Here is a 24,685-nt window from a genome sequence, read left to right as displayed (position 1 = left end):
CTAGCCCTCTTAAATCAAAACAAGCTCAAACAAAGCAAAGTTATTTCGTAGTCTTAGTTTGGTTCCAATTATTTGGAGTTAGAGCAGAGCAATATATCGTCTATGATAGGGCTAATAATACTTTTACTTTTATTTACTTTTAGAATATACATAAGAATGTCAAAGTTAAAAATGTAAAAAAAAATCCCATAACATTTTACCACTTTATATAACAAATTTTGTTTACTAAGGCGCAAATTTTGGTCTAGTGTCCTGTGATATCCAAATTTGTAAATTTTGACTTTTGAATTATGACAACCCCCCCCCCCCCCCCATCTATGAACGAGTCGGCATTTTCGGCCGTTTTAATATCATAACTAAAAATTTGAAAGTTCATTTCGGCAATTCCAGTAAGAGTTGCCAAGTACCCGGAAATTTGTTGTCAAAACTTATTGCACATTAATTTTGACGTCATATCCATTGCGAATTCACTAGCCGGCATTTATGAAAATTCTAACTTCAGTAAAACGCAATAAATAGCTCTATAATTGCGGAAGCAAGCTTAAAAAGACACCTTTTCGTAATTTCCACGAGGATTATTGAAACACTACAATGTTCGAATAACAGTGGTTGAATATATTTTTTTTTAAGTTCGAAGAATGAATTTACTATCGATCGTCATTCTTTCAAAAGTCGGTTATCTCCTAATTTACTTTTATATGTGCAATATTTATATTCACAAGAAACTCGTTCTGTTTAAATTGACGAAGGAGATTATGATTAGTTTATCATATCGTATCATATATGTAGGTATACAGCAATGTTAAAAATTCAAATCAGCGAGTGAATCGGCGTTCAAATGAACGAGTGTTCGAATAAACAAATGTTCTAATCAACGAGTTTCTAGTGTAATAATCTGAAGTCGATAAAATATTCCTATATCTAGATAATGTTGAATTAATTATGAATATAATGCAAGTGTTTTGATTAAAGGATTCTTTAACGTTTTAGACACACTGTACCTTTTTTTTCTGGAAGTACGAAACGTTTTCTTAGTTTGCGAAAAGAATTAAATGATATTGAGAATGAATTGCAACTGAAAAACCTGTCAATAACACGATGGACTTCTCGGGCTGAAACAGTAAAAGCTGTGTGGATTTCTTTCGAAGGTATTGTTAACGCTTTGGAAGTCATTCAAAAAGATTCAGAAAATTTTGATAACAATACAAGTACATTAGCTTCTGGTCTGCTTAAAAAAATTCTGGACTTTGATTTTATTAGCTCGTTATTTTTTTGTAAAAATGTAATGTTTAAAGTAAAAAATGTGACAGAAAGTTTGGAAGCCGAGAAATTGAACGTCATTGACGCATCATTGCTGATTGAAAGCACATCAGCGTGATTCCAACAAATGAATGACGATTCACAAATTAACGCATTGCTAGCGAGTTCAGTTGCATTTGCTGAAAAGTGTCAGATCAACCCTAAAAATGACTTTTCGAAACACCACAGAACACGCCGTGCTCCGAAGAAATATGACGGTAATCCAGCAACTGCTTATAATTTTGATTTCCAGACATTTTATAGAAAAGAAATCAAAATTGTACTCGAAAATTTCACAAATTGTATTCAAAATAATTTGCAAGAAACTATGTCAACCTTCAAACCCATTCAAGAGATGGTCAGGATTCCAGCTAACAGAAGTAATATTACAATAGAATCTATACAATTTGTTGTGCAATTGGAACCTAAGTTCTTCAGTGAAGATCTAGATTGTATTTTTGCTGAAACACAAATTCTTTTTGATTCATGTAAAGAGTGTAAATCTTTCGATGACATTTCTATAGTAGCGTACAAATTGAAGAAGGTCATTCCTTCTGCGTACAAAATTGTTCATTACATAATGACTGCTCCTGTCACGTCAGTTTCATGTGAACGTTCTTTTAGTAAATTGAAATTTGTTTTCAACGATTTGCGTACAACAATGGGGGATGAACGTTTGAATTCTTTGATGCTGCTTTCTTCTTCAAAGGATAAAGTAGACGAAATCGATCTGCGCGATGTTGTTGGAAAATGGTCAATGTTGAAACATCGCAGAGTGAAAATATAACTCAGAAATTTATATTTTTTGCAATTCAATTTCTTAAGAAAATCTTGTTTTTTGCCGCGTATTACGTCGCTGAACAATATATGTATTTTATATTAAGAGAAACATATTAAATGATGATTATACTAATATGTACAATACTTATTTGAGAATAAAATAATGAATTATGCTATTATGTTGTCAATTATTATTATTACCTTATCAGAAATGAAGATATCCTTATTTTATATATATTTATAAACATATACATTAAATCGGCAAATTCTTGAAATGAGTCGGCATTTCAAAGGGACTTACCCCCCCATGATCTGGATCCTCGCGAGGATTTTTGAGGAAGAATCTGTTAAAAATGGTACGCATACATATATTCAAATGATTCCTACAAGCATAAATTTTAAACAAATGCGTATGATTTGAAATATAATTTTTGTATTTATGAGTTGTATTAAACTTTGACATAAAGACATATGCCCTTACCTTGGTTCTAAGCTACCTCCCCACCAATTTTTAGCCAAATCGGTTCAGCCGTTCTTGAATTATAAATGGTGAAACTAACACTAGTAGTACTAGATTCCAGCACAAAAAAATTCATCAAGCTACCTGGCTGTCTCCGGATCGAAAAACTACCAACCAGATCGATCATGTTGTGATAGACGGAAGGCACGTCTCCAGTGTTTTAGATGTGCGTGCGCTCCGAGGTCCTAACATCGACTCGGACCACTATCTTGTTGCAGCTAAGATTCGCACCCGCCTCTGTGCAGCAAAAAACGCACGCCAACAAACACAAGGAAGGTTCGACGTCGATAAGCTGCAATCACAACAGACAGCCGAACGATTTTCTACTCGGCTTGCACTCCTGCTCTCTGAGAGCACTAGTCAACAACTCGGTATAAGGGAACTGTGGGACGGCATTTCAAATTCCTTACGTACAGCTGCAACCGAAACCATTGGTTTTCGGAAAGTGCAAAAGAACAGCTGGTACGACGAGGAGTGCCGTGTCGCAGCGGAGAGAAAACAGGCTGCCTACCTCGCAACGTTACGATCGACCACTACACGTGCGGGATGGGATAGATACCGAGAATTGAAGAAGGAAGCGAGACGCATCTGCAGACAGAAAAAGAATGAGGCCGAAATGCGTGAGTATGAAGAGCTTGATAAGCTGGCCGACAGGGGTAATGCTCGAAAATTCTACGAAAAAATGCGGCGGCTTACAGAAGGTTTCAAGACCGGAGCATACTCTTGTAGAACCCCCAAAGGTGATCTAGTCACTGATGCCCAGAGTATACTTAAATTATGGAGGGAACACTTCTCCAGCCTACTGAATGGCAGTGAACGCACAACACCAGGAGAAGGAGAACCCGATTCCCCAATCGATGACGATGGAGCAGACGTACCATTACCCGACCATGAAGAAGTTCGAATAGCAATTGCCCGCCTGAAGAACAACAAAGCGGCAGGGGCCGACGGATTGCCGGCCGAGCTATTCAAACACGGCGGCGAAGAACTGATAAGGAGCATGCATCAGCTTCTTTGTAAAATATGGTCGGACGAAAGCATGCCCAACGATTGGAATTTAAGTGTGCTATGCCCAATCCATAAAAAAGGAGACCCCACAATCTGCGCCAACTACCGTGGGATTAGCCTCCTCAACATCGCATATAAGGTTCTATCGAGCTTATTGTGTGAAAGATTAAAGCCCACCGTCAACAAACTGATTGGACCTTATCAGTGTGGCTTCAGACCTGGAAAATCAACAACCGACCAGATATTCACCATGCGCCAAATCTTGGAAAAGACCCGTGAAAGGAGAATCGACACACACCACCTCTTCGTCGATTTCAAGGCTGCTTTCGACAGCACGAAAAGGAGCTGCCTTTATGCCGCGATGTCTGAATTTGGTATCCCCGCAAAACTAATACGGCTGTGTAAACTGACGTTGAACAACACCAAAAGCTCCGTCAGGATCGGGAAGGACCTCTCCGAGCCGTTCGATACCAAACGAGGTTTCAGACAAGGCGACTCCCTATCGTGCGACTTCTTCAACCTGCTTCTGGAGAAAATAGTACGAGCTGCAGAACTAAACAGAGAAGGTACCATCTTCTATAAGAGTGTACAGCTGCTGGCGTACGCCGACGATATTGATATCATCGGCCTTAACATCCGCGCCGTTAGTTCTGCTTTCTCCAGGCTGGACAAGGAAGCACAGAAAATGGGTCTGGTAGTGAACGAGGGCAAGACGAAATATCTCCTGTCATCAAACAAACAGTCGTCGCACTCGCGACTTGGCTCTCACGTCACTGTTGACAGTCATAACTTTGAAGTCGTAGATAATTTCGTCTATCTTGGAACCAGCGTAAACACCACCAACAATGTCAGCCTGGAAATCCAACGCAGGATTGCTCTTGCCAACAGGTGCTACTTCGGACTGAGTAGGCAATTGAAAATAGGCAATTGAAAAGTAAAGTCCTCTCTCGACGAACAAAAGCTAAACTCTATAAGTCGCTCATAATTCCCGTCCTGCTATATGGTGCAGAGGCTTGGACGTTGTCAACAACTGATGAGTCGACGTTGCGAGTTTTCGAGAGAAAAGTTCTGCGAAAGATTTATGGTCCTTTGCGCGTTGGCCACGGCGAATATCGCATTCGATGGAACGATGAGCTGTACGAGATATACGACGACATTGACATAGTTCAGCGAATTAAAAGACAGCGGCTACGCTGGCTAGGTCATGTTGTCCGAATGGACGAAAACACTCCAGCTCTGAAAGTATTCGACGCTGTACCCGCCGGGGGAAGCAGAGGAAGAGGAAGACCTCCACTCCGTTGAAAGGACCAAGTGGAGAAGGACCTGGCTACGCTTGGAATATCCAATTGACGCCACGTAGCGAAAAGGAGAAACGACTGGCGCGCTGTTGTTAGCTCGGCTATAATCGCGTAAGCGGTGTCTACGCCAATTAAGAAGAAGAAGAAGAAGAAGAAGAAGAAACTAACACAACTTTCTTTTATATACATATGTATATAGATTTTCTATGTCTATTTTCAATATTTTTTAATATTCATACATATATTTTTATAATGCTTTAAAAAGTTCGCATTTCCTTGCAAAGGTCAAAGAGGTGAATTTTCAAATAATTTTGCTTTGTCTAAATGTTCAAAGAGGCTTAAAAAACAATGACACATTTTCAAGATTTTTTGAATCAACAAATTTATTATTTCCAGAACACTCATACGAAGGTCACGATTAGCTTATTCTATATATTCGCTTAAAAATGAATTGAGTGGTAATGCGGACAAGAACAATCAGCTGATACACAATTTAGTTTGAAATTTCAAATTTGTAAACGGAATATTAATATACATACTATACAAATATATTTATTTTAGTTATTTGAGGGTTAGAATACAAAAACCTGAAAATAAGTGTTCATATTTGTCTTAATTTTAACTCAATACTCATCCAAAAAATTTGTAATTTTGGTTTGTTTACATTTTCATCTGTCAAAATGAGGTTTCTTGCTTTGCCAACTAAATTTTATTTGGGAAAAACCGTGTGAATGAAAAAACGCGATGAACTGGCAATGCCTCTAGTTCAATATACAAGCTATGACAGCTTATGGCAAGCCAACATAATACATAAGTCTTCCATGAAAAATAAGCTAATAGCTTAATTTGCTGGTCAAATAAAACACGCCTAATGTTAATTTTTTGTTTTGTTGTTCCAAAAATGTTGAAAGCAACCCACGTCTGTAGAATTAAATTGCGTTGCGTCAGCGCGATATTATACTAAACTAATCTTCATAATACTTACTAAATGTATGTATATGTAGTTTAGTTTATTTAATTATATGACTAATAAATTATGCTGATCATCCGGTCATATATACACACGCATTCATGCACCAGATTGTTTTTGTCAAAAATGCCAACGCATTTTTCTACAATGAAGAAAAAGTAAGCGCAAAAAATATTTAAATTTAATAAAAAAACATTGACATTTACATAACAACTTATACAGAAATATATATATTTGTACATATGTAATTCGTGCGATATTTTTTTCTTTTATCTTATTCCGATATGTATACAATTGCTTAAGTACAATTTTATTATGTACAGTAGTTTATAAATTATAATACATACATATATGTATGTATGTAATTTTTATATTCAATTCAACTTATATCTTTTAACAACGGAAAGCCTCGGTCGTGCGATTTGACGCCGTTAGACTATTTCCTGTGGGGCTACAACAAGTTTATGGTCTATGCCAACAAGCCAGCGACGATTAATGAATTTCGTACGAAAACGAACGTGAAATTGCAGCAGTATCGGCCGATTTATGCTTGAAAACCGTCGAAAATTGAGTTGCAGAGGCGGATCCACGAGGGGAGAACTGCGGAGAATAAATAAACCGTGAAGAAAGGGACTTTGAGTTGCAAGTACAAAATTATAAAGTTCACCCCCAAAATTCTACTCTGGGTCTGCCTTTATTGGGTTGAGCGTCTGGACTTCTACAAGCGTACTTGTGGTGACCATGCCAAAGAAATCGAGTTCGATACCTACTTAATGGCATTGAATTTACTTTCACAGGAATAAAGAATTTCATTGATACCAAAACCGTTTTTGTTTTTTTTTTATACAATTTTGCAGCGCTCTTATTGAAAAACCGGTTATATACAAATTTTATGCAAAACTATAACATATCTTATGAGGTCAAATGAAGGTCAAACAAGAAGATGAAGATGCATTGGTGGTCGTAGAGTAACTTCAAAAAATCTACCAAATGATTCTAGTATGACTGTAAATTGAAGTAGTAAATATCAATTCAATTTCATTTTCTTCCAAAGTCCAATCGACGATCATTCGATCGAGTAGTCGCCATCAATCGAATCCATAGCCTGGCGCAAACCTCAACTGACAAAGTTATGTAATTTATGTAGATCATCAGTTTTTCTATTATATAGTGTTAATGAATCGTTGGAAGATCGTAGTCTCATAAAATTGTTTGCTTAAATAATAATCCATGAAATTCGAATAAAAAAGTTTTTCATACAAGGATTGAATTTTGATCGATCAGTTCGTAAGGGGGCTATATTCTATAGTATTCCGATCTGCAAAATTTGCTCCTGAACAATAACCCATGCCAAATTTCGATCGTTCAGTTTGTATGGCAGTTTCAAGCTACAGTGGTCCAATATCGGCAGTTCTCATAAATAAGCCGCTGCTAGGGGTGAAAAGGACGTATTCAAAATTCAGATCCATAACTCAAAAATCTTCTAATAAGATTGTATAATATAAAATCTTAATGTTTAGGGATTAATGTTATCAAGAAGCTACGCATGGAAGCCATCAAACCCGAACCAGAAATTAGGTAGACTTCCGCTGAAAATACAGTCTGTCAATTTAGTACACTTACTTGTTAGAAATCTATTAAGCACAAACTAAAAGCAGCGAAAAACTCGCGTTCAAAAGCACAAACAACGAAATATAAATGTAAATTAGATTGAATCTTAGTTGGCAATTATGTACGAAACCTGAAATTTCTAAATTAACATGTCTGCGCTTCAGTTACGTGTTCACAAGCGGTACTCTGTCTTCCGTGTAGATATCTATATGTATATTATATATACGCTAGTATGTGCCTCAAGCTACGCCATCTTCACTACCTCAATATTGAATTTATTGAGTTTCATTTGAAAAACAAAAGTTTATATGGAAGAAATATGTACACTTTTACTCAAATTCAGTAATCAACGAAGCATTTTCATATTACATACATACTTGAACAGAGAAACAATGTGATTTTTACGACTCATTTTATTACACACCTACGACATTTTTCAGCTGGTTTTACAACCCTGACGATTAAGAATTAAAATTACATATAATGTATGTACATGTGCGAGGTACGGACTCTCACGTGAATGCAAAAGAACTTCTCAACTAAGCTTCCGAAGCGTCTGGCGAGTCAGTAGCGATGCGTACGGTCTGGAGTTGTCCTGATGACTGTCCTATTGATCAAAATTAGCTGTTTTTGGACGATTGTTTCTGTGATTATCTGCCAATCCTACCATCTACTTTGGTTTGGCCAACATTTGCGCAGGCTCAACCAGTTTTTTAGTACGAAATCTTATCTTTCTAACCTCTTTCTTATGTCATAAGAGCAAAAATCATTAAAAGCTTTTATTGGAAAACTAATAGTTTTCTATTTACTAAACTTAATATACATTCTAGATATATTTACTATATATGTACATATGTCCGCTTCCGTTACTGTGAAGTTCTTTTGAAGAATTTCATCCAATGTATGAATCATATATATTTACATATATATGCATATAACGGTATTTATATACATATATACATAGTACATACATACAATACATACTTATGTGTACCGTAAACTGTATTTATATAGTGTATCTAGAAATATTTCTTAAGTTCAATCCTCTGTCGAGCCCATTTGGTCAAGTTTAATGCGTGGATTAGTGTCAAGATGATCGTAAACACCTATCAGCCATTAAATTTTATGTTTGTTGAATGCCGATTTGCACATATTTACATACTTATATTTATTTGTTTCTATAAATAAAATAGCAATTAACATACATATATCAAGCTGTGCAGCGACATTTTATATGAGGAAATAGTCTAGAAATCTTCTCCTAGAAAATTAACAGTTTTATGGACTATATACATACGTAAATAAATAAAAATAAAAAGAAATAGTATTATGACTTATTAACTGATGGCTGTACTATACAATTAGTTAACCAACAACTAAAACACAAATAAAGATAACAATCACTTTCCATAAGCGGTTTCACAAAAGATTAATTTTTACAGATCTAACAGTATCTTGATTAATTAAAAATATTACTCTTGTTCCATACACAAAGGGTGATCCATTTCAAGGTTCTCTACTTTTTTAAAGAGAAAACACATAAACTTGAAATTGAATGGGGAATGTTTATTATTATTCGAAAGACCATTCTTTGGCATTTAATTTTTGAAGATTATCTCTTTCAAATGTTAGCCGCAGCTACGTCTTAGATGGTTCATCCGTTGAGTCCAATTTTCGATGACTAGTTCGAACATTTCGACCAGTAACTGGCAAATAACAAGCGTGATCTTTTGCTCCAAGGCCTAAATCGCAGCTGGATTGTCTGCATAGACTTTAGTCTATACATATTCCCACAATAAGAAGTCTAACAGTGTGATATCACATGATCTTGGTGGCCAATCGACCGATCCAAAACTTGAAATTCTCTATTCACCGAAATGTTCTCTCGATAAATCCATTGATTGATTGAAAGCAAATGTCGCCGATATCACGAGCTTCAATTTCAGGCATGAAATAGCCGGTTATCATCGCACGATAACGGTCGCCATTGACGGTTACGTTCTCATTGGGGTCATTTTTGAAAAAATATGAACAGACGTTTCCACCGGCTCACAAACCACACCAAACCGTTTGTTTTTTTTTTTTTTTTGATGAAATAACACCTCTTGAATCTCTTTAGGTTGCTCTTCGTCCCAAATGCGGCAATTTGGCTTGTTTACATACCTATTGAACCAGAAATGGGTCTCAGCGCTAAACAAAATTTGGCTCGAAAACGTAGGATCTTTTTGGAACTTTTCAAGAGCCATTAGAGCGAAGCGATATCGCTTAAGAAAGTGTAGCGGCTTCAGTTCTTGCACAGGCTGTTATTATGTACGCTTTCAATTATGATCTCGACGTAAAATGCGCCAAGTCGGTTCATAAGTCAGTCCGAGTTAATGCGAACGGCGCCGAATCGAGTGTTCATGGTCTTTGTGTACGCTCTCAGCTACGGCTGATATATTTTCTTCATTGCATGCTGGACGTAATCTATTCGGTCGAATATTATCTAATAATGAATGCGAGTCTCAAGATGGGTGATATGAAGGGTATAATACGCTCAGTTGGCCGATTATGTTGACCCTAACTTGAACGTAGCGCGCGATACCATTTTTTACAGAATCTAAGTTTTCGTTGTAAAGTTGAACGATTTTTAAACGTTGTTCAGGCGTTAGCCTTTCCATGATGAAATTCCAAACAATACCTAACAAAAATATCATGACAGCTTGACACGACTCACGCGTGATCTGTCAAAGAAAGAGTATTGAAAAAAGTGCCTCTACTTAGATTAAGACGCATCAAGCGGTATATAGAATTGTAATCTAAACCGCTTGATACGTCATAATCCCACTTTTACATCTGGTTTCCGTGTATCATTTTTCCCTGATAAGATACATAGCTGATAGCTTGTTGTGACCTTGAACATCACTTCAACAGTTTAATTTTGTCGCCAACTCACGTTACAAGAAAATATTAAATATATTTGTTTTAGATAGGAAATCGACAGGCATGTACTAACTGTGAATTTTTGCATTCAAGGAAGTTGTATTTGTTGTCGCTACGGTTGAATCTTTGACAACAGCTTAGAACTAGAGGAAAATGACAAGATAGGTTGTTTACGATGAATATGCATACATATATAACTTATGATTGTGGATGGCAGTAACATACTAGGCGCGTTCCAAAGTAAACCGGATTTAAAAAAAAAAAAAAACAGAACAAATGATTTTTCGGCAAAATCAATTTATTTTATTCAAAATAGTCTCCTTCTGCTGCAATACAGCTTTTTGCACGGTCCAAAAGCATGTTGAACGACTGTTTTAGCTCGTTGGCCGGTATGGTCGCCAGTATGACGGTGCAAGCCTTTTGATTGGCCTCTACGTCTGCATAACACTTTCCTTTCATGGGCAAATACATTTTTCCGAAAAGGAAGAAGTCACACGTTGCCATAACAGGTGAAAACGGAGAGTGGTTAATGGTTAAAATGTGATTTTTGGTCAAATAATCGGCCTTCGAATGTTGGATTCTGAGCAATTTTTGGTCGTCAGTCAATTTGTGCGGAACAAATCGTAGACACACCTTTCGTAAGAACAAATGTTCGGCCAAAATGCGATAAATCGATGTTATGAAGATGTTCAATTTCATTTCCATGAATTTCAATGATGATTTCGACTGATTTTTGATTAATCACGCACAGTTTCGATGGAATTTCCGGTGATCACGGATTTTGATTGATCCACATGTTGATCGTCATTTATGTCCTCACGACCACTTTTTCGTGCATTCTGCTATGAAACATTTCGGTAAAAGTTTTACCAATTTTAAAACAAAATTTAATGTTGGCTCTTTTTTCGAACCTCATTTTCGCACCGATAACACAAACATACTGACACTCAAAACGCAATAACTTCACTTCCAATCAATGAAATGTCATGAAATTCTCACTGGACAATCGATAAAGATAGCAGATTCTAACGCACCAGTCGACATATAGATAGCGCCACCAGGGGCGCTAGATTCAAAAAGTCCTTACTTTGAAACGCACCTTGTAGGTTTGATCAAGATAGATCTCTAAAGATTTAAAAGGATGGGTTGGATATATCGTCCATGATTATTTGAGTATGAGAAAGCTCTGCGAGCTGTGAATGTCACGAGAACTCATAAATGTCATAAGTTTTATAGGCTTTGATATGCTCCCACCAAAATATTCGAATGCGACAACTTTTTCTGTACTCAGATCTCTAGAGAATTGACGCTGGAAAAAAGCTACCGTCAATATTAATGCCCATATTGAACACAAAGACCATTCTTACTACGAAAATATTATACAAATTCAAAGAACCCAATGATCGACATATATGTAGATGTACTGAATGATAATATCGAATTTTGTAAAAAAAAATCTGTTTTTCTTTAATGATATTTATGATATTAGCTTCAAACCGGCGTGTCAATCACATATCAATGTGGCTTAATAGCCCTGAAACAGCGCTCAGCTTTTCTTTAACGATATGAGTATATGATATGAGCTTCTAACCGGCGTATTAATCACATATCAATGTGGCTTAAGTCTGCTTAAGTTATCGATTAGGTTTTGTGTTATTCTAACTTTTTCGAGACTGTATATAGTTTCGACTTAATCAATAATGGCGCAATAAAACATCCAACCTCCATTAGACGAGTTAAGAAATATGTATACATTTTTACTAGAACCTCCAAACATACTACAGCTTAAGTCGGCTTAATCTATTTGAACAGTTTACCGCAGAAATAATAAAAAAATGCATTTATAGTTTTGATAATAAATTACATACTTAATACTCCATACAAATATAATTATATAAGAAATAACTTCATAATAACGTTTAAATATTTTTATTTTATTTAAAAAGAAATACTCACAGTTTTTGCTCTAAATATAATTCGCTACTACAGAAGTTCATTTAATTGACAATTTACTTTTTGCTACTTCTCAGTTATAAGAACATTTTTCTGACATTCATAAATGTGTGTAGATAAGTACGTACATATGTACGTACATGATTTTTTCACAAATACTGTTACTTTTGAAGTTATAATTATATGTATTTAATTGACAATTTACTTTTTGCTAACGGTTGTTTGTACTAAAACTAAAAGAGTCACATATAGGGTTATATATACCAAAGTAAAGTGCACAATTTATTAGCTTTCACAATAATTAGTATTCCTGGTAAAAATTGCGACGCCCACAAAATGGCGGAAGAACATTTTAACTAAGCCATAAATAAAGATATTAAATGAAATTTGGCACAAAAGATCGCATTAGGGAGGGGCATATTTGGACGTAATATTTTTGTAGATAAGTTTTTTGTACGTATCAAACTATATGCCAACCAAACTCTACAGAGTCGTTTTCTTCAGGCATTTCCATATACAGTTCAAAAATGGAAGAAATCGGATAATAACCACGCCCACCTCCCATACAAAGGTTATGTTGAAAATCACTAAAAGTGCGTTAACGGACTAACAAAAAACGTCAGAAACACTAAATTTTACGGAAGAAATTGCAGAAGGAAGCTGCACTCAGGATTTTTTTGAAAAATTGAAAATGGGCGTGGCCTCGCCCACTTATGGACCAAAAACCATATCTCAGGAACTACTAGACCGATTTCAATGAAATTCGGTATATAATATTTTCTTAACACCCTGATGACATTACGAAATATAGGTGAAATCGGTTCAAACCACGCCTTCTTCCAATATAACGCTATTTTGAATTCCATCTGATGCCTTCTCTGTATAATATATACATTAGGAACCAATGATGATAGCGGAATAAAACTTTACACAAATACGGTATTTGAAAAATATGTAAATAACGGATAATGAAATCTCGATTATCACTTTATCATGCGAGAGTATAAAATGTTCGGTGACACCCGAACTTAGCCCTTTTACTTGTTTAGACTGCAATGCTTCATTGCTTCAAACGATAAACAATGTCTTTCTAATGTTTTCGTTTCAATAATTGAATATTAAAGAGAAGTAAGGAAGGGCTAAACTCAAGCGCGGGCGAGCCTTAGACACGCTCGCATTGTTTTAATAATTAATCATTCATTTTCATTAGTATTTTTTGAAATTATTAGTATCATTTTTTTAAATATCGATCTGAAAATTCTCGCAAGTTCTTTTCTCCTTAAAAAGCTGCTCATTTGTCGGTAACGCCGATATCAAACTACTAAACCATATATCAAATCGAAGTCAAGTTCTGTTATAGAAAACGTTTTTATTTGGCAAGATTTTCTCACTAAATTTAGCATAAAATATTGTTCAAAGCAACGGTAAAATACATATGTAGTTGCCATACAGACTGGCCGATCAAAATCAAGTTAAATATATTTCGCTGTAAAGCTATAAGAAATGCATCTGTGGAGGATATTATTACCTCGGTGCAGCAGAAGTTCTTTCTTGTTTTCTATTATTTTCTATTAAATTATTTAATTTTATTTTATTATAATTATTATTAATTTTTCTTGTTGATACAGGTCCAAGAAAGTACGTATCATCAATTCTCAAGAAATTTTAACCGAACTCATCTTATTTATATCGTTTATATGTACAAAATACTACTATGAGCAAAAAATAGTAAGACTTTGTTCATTATTTTAAAATTCTTAATTTATTCTTCAAAATCTATGTATGTCGTCCCTCTCAAAGCAATCCCCCTTGGCACCAATACACTTGTGTCAACATTTTTTCGATTCGATTCAAGTTTAATGTCTTCAATTGACCTAAAACAGTTTCCCTGTAGCGGTCGTTTGAGTTTGCTGAATAGCCAGAAGTCGCACGGAGCTAAGTCGAGCGAATACGGTGATTGCGGCACGATATTGGTTGAAAATTTGGCGAAAAACTCACGAAGAATCAATGCAGTATGCGACGATGCCTGCTTATGAAAATCTTCGCGCAAACGACGTATAACACTCAAACAGTATCCCATGTTGCCAGTTTGACCGGTCGCAAGGAATTCGGAGTGCACCACATCTCGATAACCGAAGAAAACTGACAACATAACTTTAATTTTTAACCTGTTTTCGGCTTCGACTCACTTTTACCAGGATATTCGGCCGATTGACCAATAGTGTTTTCACTTTTCTTACGCCCAAATGATCTTTCAAAATGGTTTTGACTGATCCTTCAAATATTCCAACAAAGCCAGAAAGATCTCTCGCTGTTAATCGTCGATTCTCAAGCACCAATTCCTTTATTTTATTGAAGTGTTGATCATCAGTTGATGTTGATGGCCATTCTGGACGTGGGTCGTCGTGAACGAAAGCCTTTTCCAACATTCTGAACGTTTCAGCACCAGAAATTCAATTCCGCACACAAAATTTAATGGAATTTGCTTGTTAAATAACTTCACTCATCGTAAAAATCACCTAATGGCCTTTATGTACATACTTCACAAAGACAAGTGTATACAAAAAAGTAAAGATTATTTTGGCACAGATCTTACTATTTTTTGCCCACAGTAATATTTTACTTTCGGAATTTTTTTCTATACTAAAAATTACATTAAGTTCACTATTTACAGCAATCTAGCAGCATAATGTACACATTTTCTGTAATTTCATTAGCACAAAAATAATTTATTTACAATAAAACTATAAAAGGCTTCTTGAAAATTAAGAGAAAGCTACTTCTCTCGGCACAATTCCGATTTCTTTGGCGCCGCGATTTGAAGGTACCGTTGGAAAGAGGAAGTCCTCCTGATTAAAAAATATATAGGGTTATAGGTACCGCAAACGCTTAGTTTACGAGATATTCGACCTTAAAGTTCAAAAATTCCCAAAATTCGAGCATTCCAACAAGCTATTTTACCGCATTAAACACACTTTACTCACATTTTTCACTTCAAATTAATTAATTTAAACTATAAACTTTTAAATAAATCCACATTTTACACTTTTAACAGTTTTTTTACCGAAGAAATCTTTATTTTAAAAATTACATTTTACACTCGTAGTGAACATCATGTGTGTGCTAAAATTACGACGAAATGGAGCGCTGCCATGTGATAATAAGGAAATTCGCTGAAATGCCTTTTTTCCCAAAAATTCCTCTATCCATTCATATGGATATGTTCTTTATTTAATTTAATAAACAAATATGTAATATTATATACTAATATTATATAATAATATTTAACCATTTTATAATGAAAACTCAAACTTTGTTTGAATATTAGTGCAAGATAACCAAAAAATATAACCACTTTATAACGAAACTCAATATATTTTTTTTTTTAACGCAGAAAGCAGTACTACGCGAAAGTACTTAAATTTTGTTTGGATATTCGCTCGACCAGGGTTATTTTTTTAAAGCGCGGCCGAAACCGCCAACGCATAAAAGGAGTATACGCAAATCTGTCACTTCAGTCACACCGGGTATTCGCTCGACCAGGGTATATTTTTTTAAAATATGCGTTTCGGCCGAAGTGGTTATATTTTTCGCAGAAAGCAGTACTACGCGAAAATACTTCAGTCACCCCGATATGATATAAATTTTACAATATTATTATAGATTTTTACTTCTTTATTTTAATTAAACATAAATCGCATATTATACATATACATACATATGTATAGTATATATATATACATATGTATATATACATGTGTATATGGAACAAGTTTTCACAACTCAATATTATAACTTGAAAACTGTTGGAAAGTATTTTTTATTATAATTAATATAGAAAAAAGAATCACGCAAAAAAACAAACAAAGAAAAATCGTTAAGAATCCTACAAATTTGGTGTTTGAGATGTGGCAACGCTCGTTTTCCTCATAATTGTAAACAATCTAGCTTTTGCAACGATGAGTGTTCTAAGTGATTTTTAAATTAATAAATATAGGTAAAATATTACAAAATAAAAGTGAAATGTGAACTTATTTCAATCTTTAAAGTGTATATTTAAATATAACAAGAGGAAAATGTGAAAAAATTTAGAGAAACATAGAGAAATAACATGTTTTCTTACTGCAAATTTTTGAATTATTAGTTATTTTTACATTATTTTTGGATATTCCTCCTCTGGAGAAGCTACCCTATCCGCACATACCCCATTTATATGGAAATTCGTTTTTTTTACCCCGCCGCCAAAGTAATCGGAATCGTGCCCTTCTCTCTTTCTCACACACATATGGATTTATTTATTATTTTCAAAAGCTTGTCATAAAAAAATAAAAAATAATTATAATTTAAGTTCTGCACGAAAATCACACGTAATAAAATAAAATCCGTTATGCTCAGTACTCATACAATACATACATATGTATGTAAGTATATAGGCTAATATTGTATGCAATTCAGGTAATTTTGTTTTTGAATAATATTTTTTGTTTGGTAGCAATATTTATTATTATTTATTTGTTATTCTCGCAGACTTTTATTCTTTGTTTTATGTACTATTCTACACACGCACTTTTTATGCTCTCATCCACTATTTACCACCTGTTATGCTCTTAATCGCACTTTCATCACTTGATATACATACATACATATGTATGTACATTGTAGAAATACAAGAAGCACAAAAAACATGAATTGTTTTCCCATATTCCGAGCTTCCTGCACATATGTATACTTGTTCTTAAGTGCTTCGCAATTTTTACTATTTTGTTGTGATCCGCTGTTTCTGTTTATTGTGCACATGTAGAACATACAAAAATACAAAGAAATCGGTATTGCTTTAACACTATAAGAACTATAAGTAATTTAGGCGGTAGCAGTCAAACTGATAACGCTTCGTACAAAGTGTATACAAAGTATGAGCATATGTTTGCGCAAGTGTATGTTTGTATGTCTGAATTTATTTTTACTACGCGTCTAATGAATGAGGCATATGAGCACTTGTTAACCGAGTTAATTACTAATATTAGTAATAATTATATTGGCTACCACAGTTTTGGCAACAAAAACACAAAAATATTTGTTGTTTCTTTTGCACATTTTATTTTTAAATATTTCTTTATATTTGTGCTGATAACAAACAAAGTTTCACGGCATTAGGCGGCTCGAGTTCAAGTGTTTGCACACATACACCCATTTGCACATTGTGACAACTTGAACCTACATACGTCGGCGGTCGCAACTAAACGGTCACTTGCGTCACAAAAACAAAGCTACATACATATTTTTCTTTTACTAAATTGTTATTACTCCTATTAATTGCTAACAATATTCAATTTAATTAGATATATTAATAATTATTTTTTGTTGTTATTTTTTTTTTTTTTTTTATTTTAGTTTTTATTTTTAATGTCGAAAAATTTCTCATTAATTTAAGTGCGTTCATACTTTGTATGTAGACACATATGGTAGATATATTATTTATGTGCACAAAACCGAATTATCAAATAAAAACAATAACACACACGCACATAAAAATTATTTTACGCGAATTTATTTGGCAAACTAAAAGACAGCAGGCAATTTTGAGAACAGCACCGACGCATCACATACGGCGTATATCAAAAGACTAAAGTTTAAATTAAAGCATTTAAGCGCGTACGCTGCCGGCGCGCACTCATTCGTAGTGACGAACATGCCTAGCTGTTGCGCTGATGCCTCCTCTTGCTCGTGTGTATGCACGCGCAAAGCTTGGGCTCCACTTGCCGGGAGTACGCTAGCATATGTATATATGTGTGTAATATCCATATCCAGTGTGAGAGAGTGTGTGTGTGAGTAGGTGTACGGCGCGCCGGCAGTTACTCTCAGCGTTCTTTTCGACCACTGTGATTGCGCCAAACATTGTTGCTAATCAAAACAATAACAAAAATGCGTAAATATGTATAAATTTATAATTTTGCCAAAATTTTGGCAAAACAAAAATACAGAATAACCGTTTGAAGCATACGGGGGCTAATAAATTATGAAATGTTAACAATTTATTAGCGTTGATAGTTCCATATATTTAAGAATTTTCGGAATTTAGAGAATTTTCTGGTATATGTACATAAATAGTTACATATGTACATACAATAGGCAATTTAAAAATGGTACCGAATTCGGTAGATATTAGAGTTTTGATAAAAATATCCATCTGAGCTTCAACCAGAACATGATATATATACATATGTATGTATATACAAAAACAACATGACTAGAGTGGGGCCAATATCACCTAAGGGTTGTTCGTAAAAGGTATCGCATATCATCGATAATTTAAAACCGAAATTTTTTATATATTTCATATGACATACATACATAGATGAAGAACTCTATCCAATATGAATTGATATTCAGATATCTAACTGAAATGATATCATATTCAATCACGTCGAAAATAATATATTTTTATTTAAAACAAAACAATCTTAACGTGCTGGAGCTATACTACCCCTACCAGATACATACGTTTTTGGGAGCTTTATGCTACTATAGTGATTCGATCTGAACAATTTCTTCGGAAATGGTAGCGATGCATGAGATAATGGCGTTTGCAAAATTTCGTGGTCATACCTTGTCAAATAAAAAAGTTTAAGTCAATGTGATGTCTTGATGTGATGCTTGGGTGCTAAAAATACTTATTTCATTGGATTTCTGGGTGGATTTTTCTTGTTGGCTTTCGGCAAACCTTGGAGAATCGGCGTGGCTAAACAGTTTTTGGTTTTTGGTCGAAACGGAGTTCGAATCCAAGATAGTGGACTCTTCTAGCTCGTAAACCATCTTTTAATATCAGGAAAATCATTAAACAAAATTATTTAAGTGTTCCTACAAAATATATAGGAAGATTCGCCGTCGTAGCTCTTTAATTTTAGAAAATATTACATAAAATCTGAAAAAAATTTGAACAAAAAATCACTCGATAATTGTAATTAAATTCTCCGGGATAATGAAATGTTATTTCAAACAAATGTATTATACTAAGTTGGTACACCTATCCTTAATTACTATGTCAAATATGAGAGTGATCTGTTATCCAAATTGTTTACAGCAGCTGCTTAAGGTGCTATACCAGTATGACACTTTCAAAAAAAAAAAAAAATTTTATTTGCTTTTTCGATAGCTTTTATTTCAATAAATATCCTATGAAATCGGCAAGGTCGGGAAGGTAAAGAGCGACTGCTCGGAGGTGCAAACATATATAAGTGAAACTTTCAACGCGTTTTTCTCAAAACGACATTTCTCAAAATTACTGGCGTCATAACTCAACGAGAAATTTACCGATCGACTTCAAATTAAAACTGAGAATTTTTGAATACTATATTTACTATACAATGACCTACGATCTTTTTGATTGGTTGAAAATTGTCAATTTGGCATTAAAAGTACGAACATTTTTTACCTAAAAAACGATTTTTTTTTTTCAAAATTACGCCATTTTGTTCATTTTTGATATTTTTCGAAGATCGTAGGTCATTGTATAGGAAATATCTTTAAGATTAATAAACTTTTCAAAATTTTTTGTCTCAGCTACTCATTCGGCCGGAATCATGCCAGCAGTTGGGACACTTCTTTTTTGCACCTCCGAAGACAGCCCATAACTCCGTTATTTTTCAACATTTTTGTAAAGAAAAAATCTTAAAATATAGCTGAAAATATATCTTATTACGTTCAAACAAGTTCGAAATATTCAATAGCGCACTTTCTCTTAAAAAAATTCACGAAAATCGCCTAATTTTTCATGCGTCACACTGGTATAACCCCTTAAGTCGGTACACTTTGCGTTGGAATTTTTACAATGGATAAAAATATTGAATTAAGAATTTCGTGGACGTAATCATTGCGAATGTTGGAAAAGGCTTATAGCAATTCAGTTTTATCAAAAACACAAACCTAAGTGTGGTACAAAGTCTTCAAAGAATGTCGAGAGATCGTTGAAGACATGCCTCTTCTGGACCTTCGACCTCTTCAACTGATCAAAATATTAAAAAAATAAAGGATATGGTACTTGATAATCGTCAGGCAAGTTTTAGAGAGATGGCAAGAGTCCGTTCAAATGATTTTGGTGAATAATTTGGGTATAAAACGCGTTCTTGCCCGACCCGTCCCGATAAAGCTGAATTAAAAAAATAGAGTACGATAAGACCCATAAACGCAATGAATACCATCGATCAACCACCATACTCACCAGATTTGGCTCCGTGTGATTTTTTCTTGTTCCCCAAAGTAAAATTGCTATTCCGTGGAACCCGTTCAGTCGATCGAAGACAAGAGAGTGGGTCGAAAAAATACTTTGAATACCATTGATCAACCACCATACTCACCTGATTTGGTTCCGTGTGATTTTTTCTTGTTTCGATCAAAGACAAGAGGGTGGGTCGAAAAAAATGATTTTTTCTTTCGCTTGGTACTCTGAAAAATAGGTTCTTGGACACCTCTAAGATAGTCCTTTCAAGTACAACTATTTGTAACGAGAAGGTCCTCCGCTTACAATTTCCCATTTTTTCTTATTATCAGAAGAAATAATATTAAATCTTCCAGACTTTTCTCGAAAACTTCGTCGACTGATCAAATGTTGTCATAATCCATGCCTCTGTACCATATACCAAGACGGGAATAATGAGTGACTTATAGAGTTTGGTTTTTGTTCGTCGAGAGAATACTTTACTTCTCAATTGCCTACTCAGTCCAAAGTAGAACCTGTTGACAAGGGTTATTCTGCGTTTGATTTCAGAGCAGCTGACATTGTTGTTGTTCGTTAATACGGTTCCAAGATAGACGAAATTATCTACAACATAGCCGCTGTCTTTTAAGTCACTGAACTAAGTTGTGCGATGACTGTTTGTTTTATGACAGGAGATATTTTGTCTGCCTCGTTCACTGCCAGACCCATTTGCTTCGCATCTTTAGCCAGAATGCAGAAAGCAGATTTAACAGCGCGGTTGTTGATATCAATGATATCAATATTATCGGCGTACGCCAGCAGTTGTGCACTCTTGTAGAACATTGCACATTTCTATTTAGATCTTCAGCTCAAATTATTTTCTCCAGTAGTAAAATATCTGGTCAGTTGTTGATTTTTCATGCCTGGAGCCACACTGATAAGGTCCAATCAGTTTGTTGGCTTTAATCTTTTACACAATACGCTCGATAGAACCTTATATACGATGTTGAGAAGGCTTATCCCGCGGTATTTGGCACAGATTATGGAGTATCCCATTTTCTGGATTGGGCAGAGCACACTTAAATTCCAATCGTCGGGCATGCTTTCGTCGACCATCTTCTACAAAGAAGCTGATGCATGCTCGTTATCAGTTTTTCCTCAACGTATTTGAATAGCTCGGTCGGCAATCCATTGACCCCCGCCGCACAGTGGTGCCAGAGCGGAAAAAAAGGATTTTTTTTATCATTCCAAATTTGTACCATCTTTTCAATTTAAGCTAAGAATTAATCAAATAACATTATCCGAATACTTGGGCTTGATATATTCAATGGTTTTTTGTTGGGAGAGCTTCAAAGTCCAACAAAGTATCAACGCAAAGTTACTCAGAAAAATGTGATGAATATTGCAAAGGTTAAAACTCAAAAGTTACCTAACCATAAAATATCAATTGAAAAAAGTTTTTATTTATTAAAACCAATGTTATAGATGTGATTTACATCATCAAATTTATACTTTCTTTTTCAAGATTTTTTAATATGATGTTTTTTCATGGTCCAAAAAAATCATATATTTCACAACTTCAACAGAATATAACTATTGTGCGCAGGAGCGCGCAGGTTAGCCACAAACAAAAAATAAACTTTAAAATCTCCTTAATCGATAGAAAAAAAAATCAGCTGCAATTAGCTGCCAATTCATGAGTAATTAGCATTTTAATCTACTGCAACTGCAACTGCGTTGTTTGTTTGCTTGATTCGTTGCTTTGTTTTTTTGCCTGCTTCGTTGTTTTGTTTGTTTTTTTGATTGTTCGGTTTGTTGCTTTGTTGTTATTTTTTGGAGTTGTCTCTCGTTATACAACAACAACAAAATACTAGTTTAGATGCATTATATGTGACCTGGTCTACGAAAAGGGAGCTAACGTGCGAAAACTAGTTTTCTGGGAAACAGCTGTAAAAAATCTCATCTTCCATCCGAATCAACTAAAAAGTGCAAATTGATTTTTTGACACCTAAGCCCCCTTTCCGTAGACCAGGTCACATATTATTTGAAGTAATTACACAGTACAACAGCTAATCTGGGGGGTGAGAAATTCCAAGTCAGGGTGATGGTACTAGGTCAGTATAGTAAAACGCTCAAAGGGTATGTGTCGTATGTGATACCGAGAGAAGTGCAAACGGGTGAAAAAAAATTAACAAAACACGAAATTTTGAAATGGCAAAAGAAATAAAATATTGTGATATTGCAGAAATTTATATTGACTGCAATAATGATGAAAATTTACTTAGAAATCATATCAACAAATTATAGTGATTTATCAAGCAATGATTTAGAAGTGTTTAAAAAATTTATCAACAAAACTTTTATCCCGCGTTTTAAACCAAAATGGCAAAAGTCAAGTCGTACCAAACAATTATTTTAAATCAAAATGAAAGATGGTTTCAGAACAAATCCCAAAAATAAAACTTTAGAATTGGATGTTAAAAAATTACTTGTTGAATAAATAATTAATAATATATGATCATTTTTGAATATTTATTGGTTATGTTATATGGGAGGTGGGCGTAGTTGTGGGCGGACTTCATTTTTAGAGAAATAATAATTTTTATTGATTCAAATCCGTTTGACAATTTTTAACAGTCTAGCTGTGATAGCAACTTTTGTGATTATATTATATGGGAGATGGGCGTAATTGTGGGCGGATTTGCTTTATTTTTTCTGGACAAGCTTATATTTACAAACTATTACACTGTAGAAAATTTTGTTACTGTAGGATGATTTTTGATTTTTGTGTTATATGGGAGGTGGGCGTGGTTGTGGGCGGATTTGCTTTATTTTTTCTGGACAAGCTTATATTTACAAACTATTACACTGTAGAAAATTTTGTTACTGTAGGATGATTTTTGATTTTTGTGTTATATGGGAGGTGGGCGTGGTTGTGGGCGGATGTGCTTTATTTTTTCTGGACAAGCTTATATTTACAAACTATTACACTGTAGAAAATTTTGTTACTGTGGGATGATTTTTGATTTTTGTGTTATATGGGAGGTGGGCGTGGTTGTGGGCGGATTTTAACAAAATTTTTTTTTTCATCTAATTTGGCAATATGAGAGATGTGTGCCAAATTTCAAATCCCTACCTCGATTCCTTCTATTTTTTGCCGCGGCTTGTATGAAGCGGCACCACTGTGCGCCGCTTTGTTGTTCTTCAGGCGAGTAATTGCCATTCGAACTTCTTCATGGGCGGGCAATGGAACGTCTGCTCCATTGTCATCGATCGCCTCGCTTCCAACTTATAAAAAAAATATCTCGTTTCATAGAATTTGAAGAAAATTTAATGATGTTTTTTAAACTTAACCGTTTAAAAGATATTAACGGTTGAAGTTTGATTATTTTAAGGTAAATTTTTTTCTTATGAATTTTGTAACTCAACGAAAAAATCATTTTATACTGAAAAGCTCATAAATTTGGAGGAAATTTACTGCTCTACAAAAACGAGTTTTCAGAGTACCAAACAAAAAAAAAATGTTTTGTTTTTGACCTACCCCCATATACAAGGTGGTTTCCAAAGTAAACAGGACTTTTTGAAAGTGACGCCTGGTGACGCCATCTATGTATATGTCGACTGGTGCGTTAGAATTTGCTATCTTTATCGATTGTCCAGTGAGAATTTCATGACATTTCATCTATTGGAAGTGAAGTTTTTGCGTTGTAAGTGTCCGTATGTTATCGGTGCGAAAATGAGCTTCGAACAAAGAGCCAACATTAAATTTTGTTTTAAAATTGGTAAAACTTTTACCGAAACGTTTCAATTGATGAAACAAATCGTAGCAGAGTGTACGATTCAAAGTGGTCGTCAGGACATAAATGACGATCAATATGTAGGCCAATCAAAATCCGTGATCACCGGAAATTCCATCGAAACTGTGCGTGAATTCATCAAAAATCAGCCCAAATCATGATTGAAATTCATGGAAATGGAAATGAACATCTCCAAAACATCGATTTATCGCATTTTGACCGAACAAAAAACAAACAAAAGGTGTGTGCACGATTTGACTGACGACCAAAAATTGCTCCGAATCCAACATTCGGAAAAATGCATTTTCCCATGAAAGGAACGCGTTATGCAGA

At 34.7% G+C, this 24,685-nt stretch overlaps 1 protein-coding gene across 2 annotated transcripts in view; it reads right to left on the bottom strand.

Annotated features, from left to right (window-relative positions):
* The window catches only part of LOC126752526 (uncharacterized), a 54,131-nt gene extending 41,695 nt beyond the window's left edge, over window positions 1–12,436 (bottom strand). For both annotated transcript variants that reach the window (XM_050463400.1, XM_050463399.1), the window contains exon 1: window positions 12,365–12,436. The gene's annotated coding sequence lies outside the window, so the exon portion shown is untranslated. The remainder of the gene's footprint in view (window positions 1–12,364) is intronic.
* Window positions 12,437–24,685: the final 12,249 nt, after the last annotated feature.

This window comes from Bactrocera neohumeralis, chromosome 3, assembly GCF_024586455.1.
Source record: "Bactrocera neohumeralis isolate Rockhampton chromosome 3, APGP_CSIRO_Bneo_wtdbg2-racon-allhic-juicebox.fasta_v2, whole genome shotgun sequence".
Classification (NCBI taxonomy): Eukaryota; Metazoa; Arthropoda; class Insecta; order Diptera; family Tephritidae; genus Bactrocera; species Bactrocera neohumeralis.
Note: the sequence above shows the minus strand (reverse complement) of the source record. Positions and strands in the feature narration are given on the sequence as shown.